The sequence below is a fragment of the Lynx rufus genome, unplaced genomic scaffold (assembly GCF_022079265.1).
Source record: "Lynx rufus isolate CCGP_SWC_20201006 ecotype Redwood Valley unplaced genomic scaffold, mLynRuf1.p SCAF_5, whole genome shotgun sequence".
Lineage (NCBI taxonomy): Eukaryota > Metazoa > Chordata > Mammalia > Carnivora > Felidae > Lynx > Lynx rufus.
In genome coordinates, this window is record NW_025814867.1 from 55,463,678 (window position 1) to 55,472,531 (window position 8,854).

Genomic DNA, 8,854 nt, shown 5'->3' on the forward strand with positions numbered 1-8,854 from the left:
AATGATACCTTGCTTCTTTCCCTCCCAATTCCCAGAAAGAGAAAGCCCCAAAGAAATGGCTCATTACACCAAGGATCACAAGGGGTTAATTTGTAATTTGGTGATTTGTAGGTAGTGTAGCGTGGGGAAAAAATTGCACACGTTTTCACAAATGAGACCAAAGGTTCAACATCATCCTGTGTGTCTGCTCTGCAGCCATTTTAATAACACAGGTAAGAAGACTGTTCAGAAATTTGGCCTTTCCTCTTTCCTCCTTACTCTTCTCACCAAGTCACATCCCTGATGCAGATACTTTGGAGAGGGAGGAGGGAAAGATCTGGCTCTGCAAACAGGGCTGATCTTTATGTCCTAAAAATGGGTAGTGATGTTGGCACAAACAAATATGTGTCCTTTCTTCCCTCCCTGCCTAAAGACTCCCAATAAAAGATAGAGCAGCTGCACTTGTGGTGAGCATAGCATAACAAATAGAGCTTTTGAATCACTATGTCTTACACCTGAAGCTAATGTTACATCATTGTGTATCAACTACACATAAATTTAAAAAATTAAAAAAAAAAGGAGGGTCATCTCTTTCTGGACCACAGCTGACCATGGGTAACTGAAACTGTGGGATAGTGAAACCATGACTAGGAGGAGACTATTGTAATAACACTTCTTTATTAGAGGAATTGCATGAGTGAATTCCATGGTCATGGGTGTTGGTTTTCTACTTTGGGGGTAGTTACAAGGTGTGTAGCCCCATTGAATCTCTTGGCTTTCAGGTCTATCCCCAGAGATGCCTCCATTCTCCCTTGTCTCTATTATTCTTCTATTGCCTTTCTGTTTTGTGGACCTCCAAGACCACCCACATATTTGGTGATTTGCTAGGATTCACAGATTTCAGCATCATACTCATAGTTAAGATTTATTACAGCAGCGTAGTAAGGATGTACAGCTATATCAGTAAAAACACATCTGAAAAATCACATCAGGCAGAGTCTGGAGAAATCCCTGGACTGGCTTCTTGTGCCCTTTGCCTTCCGTGAGGGGTCACACACATCATACTCTCCTGCAGTAAAAATACATCAACACCTGTCCAGGGAAAGCTGTTTGTGATTCATTCATGGTTTTCCCTAGAAGTTGATCACAGAGGCACCCAGGCCAACCAAAGTCCAGACTGTAAGATTCTAAAGAAGGTTCTGACCATAAAAAGATGAAAACAAAACTTTTTGTAAACAGTCTTGGCAAGCTGGCACAGCATTCAGACCTTACCAATTAGTGAGTATTTTAAAAACTAAGTTTCCAGATGCCAGTCAAAGTCCAGTCTTAAAAACAAGACCTTCTAAAGGTAACAGCCTCAGGGCAAATGTGTTAGCTTTTCCCTGCAAACTTTTCTACCTCAGTTATGGATTGCTTTGGTGTCAATTAGCAATAATCACACCTCAGATAAACCTCATTGGCTATGATACCGCCATTGGGCAAAGCTATTTATGGATTGCTTTGGAACCAATAATTTAGTTTTATTTCCTAAAGACATATTTGATGTTTGTCCACTAACTTCCATGACCTTCAATTTCCTCACTTGGAAAATGGGCTTGGAATCCAGCTACTAGTCATCTGGCACAAATTTAGTTCAAGGCACTTTGGTAAAAAGTAGGTTGGTTGGAATGGTAATTTTATTTAAAATGAATACCTTTCCAAAAATCAATTAAGGGAGTTTATGCTAAGGTGCTATGTAAACTATACATTGAAATGCTCTACAGGGTATTATTTTTTTATTTATTATTGGTTCCCAGTATAGAGGACCATGTGTTTACTTCTCTTTCTTTCTTCTTTTAATGTTTATTTTTGAGAGAGAGAGAGAGAGAGAGAGAGAGAGAGAGAAAGAGTGTGAATGGGGGAGGGGCAGAGAGAGAGGGAGACACAGAACTCGAAGCAGGCTCCAGCCTCCATACTGTCAGCACAGAGCCCAACATGGGACTCGAACTCACAAAGTGTAAGGTCATGACCTGAGCTGAAGACGAATGCTTAATGACTGAGCCACCCAGGCGTCCTGATCATGCCTTTTCTAAGCAGTCCTCAGCTGTTGTGTGTACTCAGGGTCCTGGACACTGGTGGGCAGATGTACTGTGGCAGAGTTGTCTCAGTGTGACCTTTATGGAGATATTAACACCATTTTGTGCCTCAAATGTTTTGCCTTAGAAATAATACAAAGGAAACATCTTCTCTCACTTTATAGCATAGAAGTTAGAAGCACAGATTCTAAATCTGGATGGGCTAGGATTGAATCTCAATTCTTCCACTGACTGCCTGTGTTATCCTGGGCAAACAAATTTAATCTCTCTGAGCTCCAGCTTCCTTATCTGTGGGATGAGATAAAAGTACCAATATCATTGGGTTGTCGTGAGCTTTAAGTGAGCTGATACATATAAAGTACTTACAACAGTGTTTGGCACTTGGTAAGTACCTTATAAATATTTGCTATTATTAGTATTAACTTTGTTGGTATCTTCAAACATTGTGTTGTATAATGGAAAGAAAATAGACCTTCGAATCAGGGAGATCTGGATTTAAATCCTGGCTCAGGCATTTGTTATTTGCGTGACTTTGGGAAGGTTACTCAAGCTGTCTGAACTCTTTTCTCTTTAGATAAGAAAATGGAAACACTCTTTATCTGGCAGAGTTTCTTGTGTTTAGGATTAGAGGTAATATAAATAAAGTATCAGCACATAGTAGATACTTGCTAAATTTTTATTATTGTTCATTGATTCATTTTGTAACTATTTATAGAGTGTCTGTTAGGTGTCAGGCATTATTCTGGACTTTGGAGAGATGGTTTTGAAAAAGACAAGTCCCTGCTGCTTGCTGCCTATCTTAGAATGAAGGACAACACATGATAAATAAGTGAACTTGTGCATGCACAGTCTAATATTAGACAGTGATAAGTGCATTGGAGATGGAAGGCCTAGATGAGATGATACAGTCGAGGAGATAGACTGGAGGCCTGGCTGGTGGTTTTGGAGAGGGTGAGGAAGGATGGCCTTTAAGAGAAGGTGACATGCATGTAGAGACTGGAATAGGGAGAATGAGAGAGCAACACAAAGCCAGGGAGGAAATGTGTTCTAGGCAGAGGTAATAACAAGGGTAAAGGCCGTGAGATGAGAGGAAGCTTGGCAGGTGTGAAAAACAGTGAAACGCCAACGTGGCAGGAGACTGGTAAGCAATAGAAGAAAGATGGGGTCAGAGAGACTGGCAGGGGGCAGATCAGTCAGGGTAGGCCTACGCAAGGGGGAAATGTTGGGTTTTCTTCTGAGTTGAAGGAGCCATTGTAGATGATAAACAGAAAAGACGTACTCTGATTTTCATTTAAAAGTTCACTCAGTTAGCAGGGCAGGTTTGGAACCAGGGAGGGCACAGAAGATTCTCATTCAGAAAATGAGGCTAATGGTGGTGGCCAGGACTGGGTGGTGCAGAGGAAGATGCTGACAGTGTCTGATTGCAAATATTGTCATTACTAGTATTATTTACTTTAGCTTATAATTATTACTAATATTGTTAGCATAAAACAACTTTAATTTCATTCAAAGCAACAGAAATGCAAGTTAACCTTTCCCAAAATACTGTATTTGAAGAAGTTCTTTGGCATTTTTGAAAGGGAAATATCACGAAGGAGAAATTTTATGAAGTGGCCTTATTTTATTCTCCTCACAGCTATATGGGAGTGAGGCTTATTACTTTTTTGATTTCTCATATTTCCTCATTATAAATCCCCCAAAGAACTTAGAAGAGAAAGGAGTGTAAACACCTTGGGTGTCATGTGTACAACGATGATTCTGAAAATGTCTCATCAACTTCTCTTTACTGCTTATAGAGTTTTCCTTCGGGAAGTCTGCTCCAGCCCCTCTAATGGGGTGTTGAATTTCCCCAGAGTAGGTGTGAAAGCTTGGTTGTCAGGGTGGTTATGGGGTTTTGTGCAGGTTGTTGCTTGCCTACCCTGTTCTGATGTTTTTTCTTTTGTCAGCATTTGATTGGATTCTTTCATCTGTGATTCAGTGTTTATATTAAACTCCATTTGCTTCTCTGCTCCTTCTTGAGACTTTATTATGTGGAAAAAAAGGCCTATGTCCTGTAGTGCTCATTTTCTGCTCTTTTGGAGAGGCAGTCTCTAGGAGTGCTGCATAATACAGAGTGTTGAGAGTTGATTAACATGTGTTGGATTGCTGCATAAAGGGTGGGCCTGGAAAAGTGTTCACCATGCTCCCTTGTAAGAATAAAAGTTCAAGGAAATCTTTAAACGCCCAAACAGACCACTTGGGTCTTAACAGAAAGTCCCTCTTTAATGTCATATGTTTACCCAAAGGCAGAAACTATGGAAGTATATATGCACGTACTTCAGAAAAGTCTTTGAGTGTGGTGGACTGAAATAATTTTGCTTTGTGAGGCAACAGATTCCTTTCTAGTCAGAAGGAAGAAAAAGCAGGGCTGTTTTTGCTTTTCTTTGAAGGGGACTGCTAGAAGTCAAAGCTCGGTGCCTGCTCTGCCAACTCTTTGTGGGATATTCGGGAAGTCACTTCTCCTTTATGGATCTCATTTGTAAAATAAAGGGTGAGATCAAAAGATTTGTAAGGTCTCTTTCATCATAAATAACCCCTTGAGTTGGGTTGATGGCTTTTCTATAGTTATTTGCGTTAGTATCTATAGCTATTCCTGAACATGGTTATTATTATTTTTAAATAGCTCATTCAAAAAGTAATGTTTTAATTCCTTTTTGTCTGCAAATCTGTTGGAAATGTTTAAATATTTTCTGAGCATAACCCGATTTTAATGAACACCATAAAAATGTCCAGTTTGATATAATAAGTCTATTTCCACCTCTCCACAGGTGGCCCAGAATAATGATATTTTACTGAATCTATTAAAAATTTTCAAAATAGTCTTTAAAAGGAATATTCCTATGAGTTGAGTATTACAGGACTTAAAAAAATGTTTGTTAAAAACAACAACAATGGCATCTGATAGAGCTTCTCTGTTGCCAGTGTAAAATACCAGTACTCTATAGACATCTCATTTTATCTCCCTAATAACATGTAAATAAGCATTGCTAATTTCTTTTTCAGAGGAGGCAACTGAAACAGAAAGTTTAAGGATTTTGTGTAAAATATTATTTTCATTACAAACTCAAGTTCAAGCAATACACACAGTGTCATGATGAGGAGCAGAAAGGAGAATGAGATGGTCTCAGGAGACAAGGCACTTCCAGTAGGGAAGAAATGATTGGGTTTACAGTGTTGGTCTTTCTGCTTCGGCCCTAGACAATTCATAATAGTGGTTGTATTACATGTTTACTTTTTCATTATCTCTCTCTCCCCATTAGAATGTGAGTTTGATGAAAGCAGAAAGTACACTTTTTGTTGTTTACTTCCTTATATCTAGAGCCTTGAACAATGCTGGCTACATAGTAGGCGCTCAAAATATGTTCCTAGAATGAGTGAATAAATGGATGAATAGTCTGCAGGTTGGGGCATGCTGAAAATTCATACAGTAGGTTTTTAAGGGAGACGCCATGTAGACATAGGTCAAGGGAGATTAATTTTGACACATCTGAAGACTTCACAGAGGAGGAGGTGTTTCAGTTGGATTTTAAGGAATAGGCAGGGTTGCATGTGATGGAAAGTCAATGAAAAGAGCCCTTCCAGGGGGAGCAATGAAGTTTTGAGGATAGGGACAGGAGCAATGAGACAGGGAAAAGCAGGCATGGAAAGTTTTGAGGATAGGGACAGTAATTGTCCTTATAGTTAACACTAATTGAGCACTCTTTTTGTACTAGATAGTGTTCTAAGTTTGCATTACATGCATTGTCTCACTTGATCTTCATAACCACGTGCAAAAGTAGATGCTTCATCATCCCTCGGATTGGGGAATAGTAACCTGTAGAAGGTGGACAGTAAATAGAAATAAAAATGTCAGTGTAGGTTTATATTTTGGAACAACTTTCTTGCCACAATAAGAAATGTGAACTTATTCCCCTGAAAGACAAGAAGACCCATTTGTAGTAAGAATGGATTCATCAAATCTGTGGTTGAAGGAAGTGACTTTGATATTGAGGTGACAGATGATTTAGAAGTAGAAGAAACTGCTAGCAGGTAGATCAGTCAGGAGACTATTTCACCAATTCAGGAAAGGCAATGAAGATGTGCCTTCTCCAAAGAAGGGAAGGGGAGAAGTGGCATTTGAGGGACATTGCGGGCTTAGAATTGAGAGAAGGGTAAGGAAGAAACCGTTACCCTGAGATTTTAATGCTGAGCGATCCCAGGTTGATACCCAAATTGAAAACACCTGAGAATAATCGGGTTTATAAAACATCTAGCTTTATTTTTGGTCTTTTGGGTAAGAGGTACCTTTCAGATTGAGGTGGTGCTTGCATCACAGGCTCTTGAACTTGTGTGGGATCACAAAGGTTATCCCATCATTTAATGACTTTATTTTACACAGGAGGAAACTAAATCCCAGGAAGGTAAATGTCCTCATCTGCAATCACATATTTAGTCAGTGGCAGAGGCAGACATTTGAAAATATAAGTTTGGAGCTTAAGGAGAGATTAAGGGATATTGATGTAGATATGAATCTTGAACCCTGACAAATGTTATAGAAACTGGCATTGCTATTTTTCCAATATTACAGGGCATATAACAGAACTTGATTAAAAATACCTTCTGAAGTACTTAGGTAGGGAGAAGAGATGGTGGGAAAGAGTTTCCCTGTATATTTTAGTAAAAACAAAAAAAGAAAACCAACAATCTAAACCCCAGAAAAGCCTCCTTTTCTGTACATTAGCAGTTGTAATTCTCTGCTTAAGTGAAATTCTAATGCGATGAAGCAATTTTGATGTTCTGTATGGTTCATTAAAGCATAATTCTACCACTTCTATGAATTCTTGTACCGTTGCCCAAAGCAAGTCCAATATTTTTGTGAAAACACAATCCTCACCGGTGTTTCTCAGAGGTGCTGTGCTTTACATAAGGCAAGACATTTAACCAGCTGAATAAACTCTTAAATACAATTCCAGTTCAACACAATTGTTTAACATGTTTCTGTTAGAACCCTGCATGGCACTGAAAACCAAGCAGTATTCTGTTTAAGCCCCTTGCCTTCATTAGGCAAAGTCTCTTATTGAAAGTAGTAGATAACCTCCTAGAAAAATGGTCCTTGGGGATAGTAACAACCAATAGGCAGCCTTGAAAGTACACGGGTGAGGGGGTGTTATCAGAGCAGGGGGAGGGCATAGTCTACTCCTAGGCTCTTGAGCACTGATGGTGGTCCATGAATCATGACTGTAGGAGGGAGCTTGAATTTTGCTATTTGGCCACTAGCACTGCTCCAAAATTTCCAGCAAATTCCTAGTGGGTATGCACATTTTTTCTTCCAATTGCGTTTAGAGAATCTCATTCACTATAATTGTCAGAGCTGGTACTGTACTTAGAAAGCTGACTGAACATGAAAGACTGAGTGTGCTTAGGGACATATTGGGATGTCTGTGTCCCAAAGGGAAATCTTCCAAAGTTGGAAATATTATATCTCCATTTTATAGATTCAAAACTCTAGGACTGGAAATGTGAGATTATATGATAGAAATATTAAAAGCTTAGTAGGTGTATATGTTAGAATACATGCTCTCATAATTAAAATAAAATCAGTTACTGGTAAGCCTAAAGACAAAAGACAGGGTGTAACTATCCTGAAGTATATTCAAAAGAATTATAGTGAGAATACAATTAGTCTCTTTAATTTCTATGTTGACTGCAATTAAAATATAAATATCTTAGATGAATACGGGAGAAATTTAAGTCATAAGTTCATAATATTTCTGAAAGATGGGATTGTCAAAACCTGATATAATTAACCAGTAGATGCAGACTCCCCAGAAGATTTTTAAAGGGAATGACTGACAATTGTCTGGAATGATTTACATGTATTCTTGCTCAAAGATGTGTAAGATGGACATACTCATTCTCTAGAATTATTGTGTTTTATTTCTAATCCAAAAACTATGTCACAGTCCCATAAAATAATTTTGTAGGCAATTTTATTATACTTTTTACTAGAATTCTGAAATTGAAGTATTTCTGGACTTCTCATACACAAGCAAATAAACGAATAAATTGTATAAAACAATACTCTGAAATATTGAGAAAATATGTACCCCATAGATACTAGGGAACTATCACAGATTTTACCTAGATTTGCAAGATGATACATCATCCAGATTACTCTATCATTTGCAAAGAGTTTTATAGTATTTAAAACAATTTTTACTTTTGTGGTTTTATTTGAGATATGTAGTGATGCTATGGTTTTGCCTGGGAAGCTGGTGACTGTATCAGGTATCTATCAGCAAAATATTGTCATTAAACGAGCCACAACATTTCACCGGCAAAGAATAACCATTTCTTGCTTATGAATCCGGGTCCACTAGGCAGTTCAGCTAATTGTGGCCAGAGTTGACTGTGTGTTGGCTAGCTGTTGCCTGAGCTAGGAAGGGCTGGGCTGGGGCAAGCTAGACAACTGGGGCTCTGTGCCATGTGTTTCTCACCCTCCAGCAGGCCAGAGTGATGACAGGGGTGAAAGAGCAAATGGAGGTATGCAAGGCCTCTAGAGAACTGGGCTCCGGACTGGCACATTGTTATTTCTGGATCATTCAATTGGCCAAATCAAGACCTAGAGCCCCAAACCCCAGGAGTTAAGTGGGAAGGGACCACCAAGTACCTTGGGATATAGGGAGTGGAAGAAATGGGGATCATTTTTGTAGTCTACCATAGTGATCATAACACCCTGGCCTCTCATTAGAGATGAGGCTCAGAGAGGGTAAGTGATTGCT

The 8,854-nt window shown here is 39.0% G+C and overlaps 1 pseudogene; it reads right to left on the minus strand.

Annotated features, from left to right (window-relative positions):
* Positions 1 to 1,303: 1,303 nt before the first annotated feature.
* On the minus strand, positions 1,304 to 1,465 carry LOC124527481 (uncharacterized; annotated as a pseudogene).
* Between the last annotated feature and the right edge of the window lie 7,389 nt (positions 1,466 to 8,854).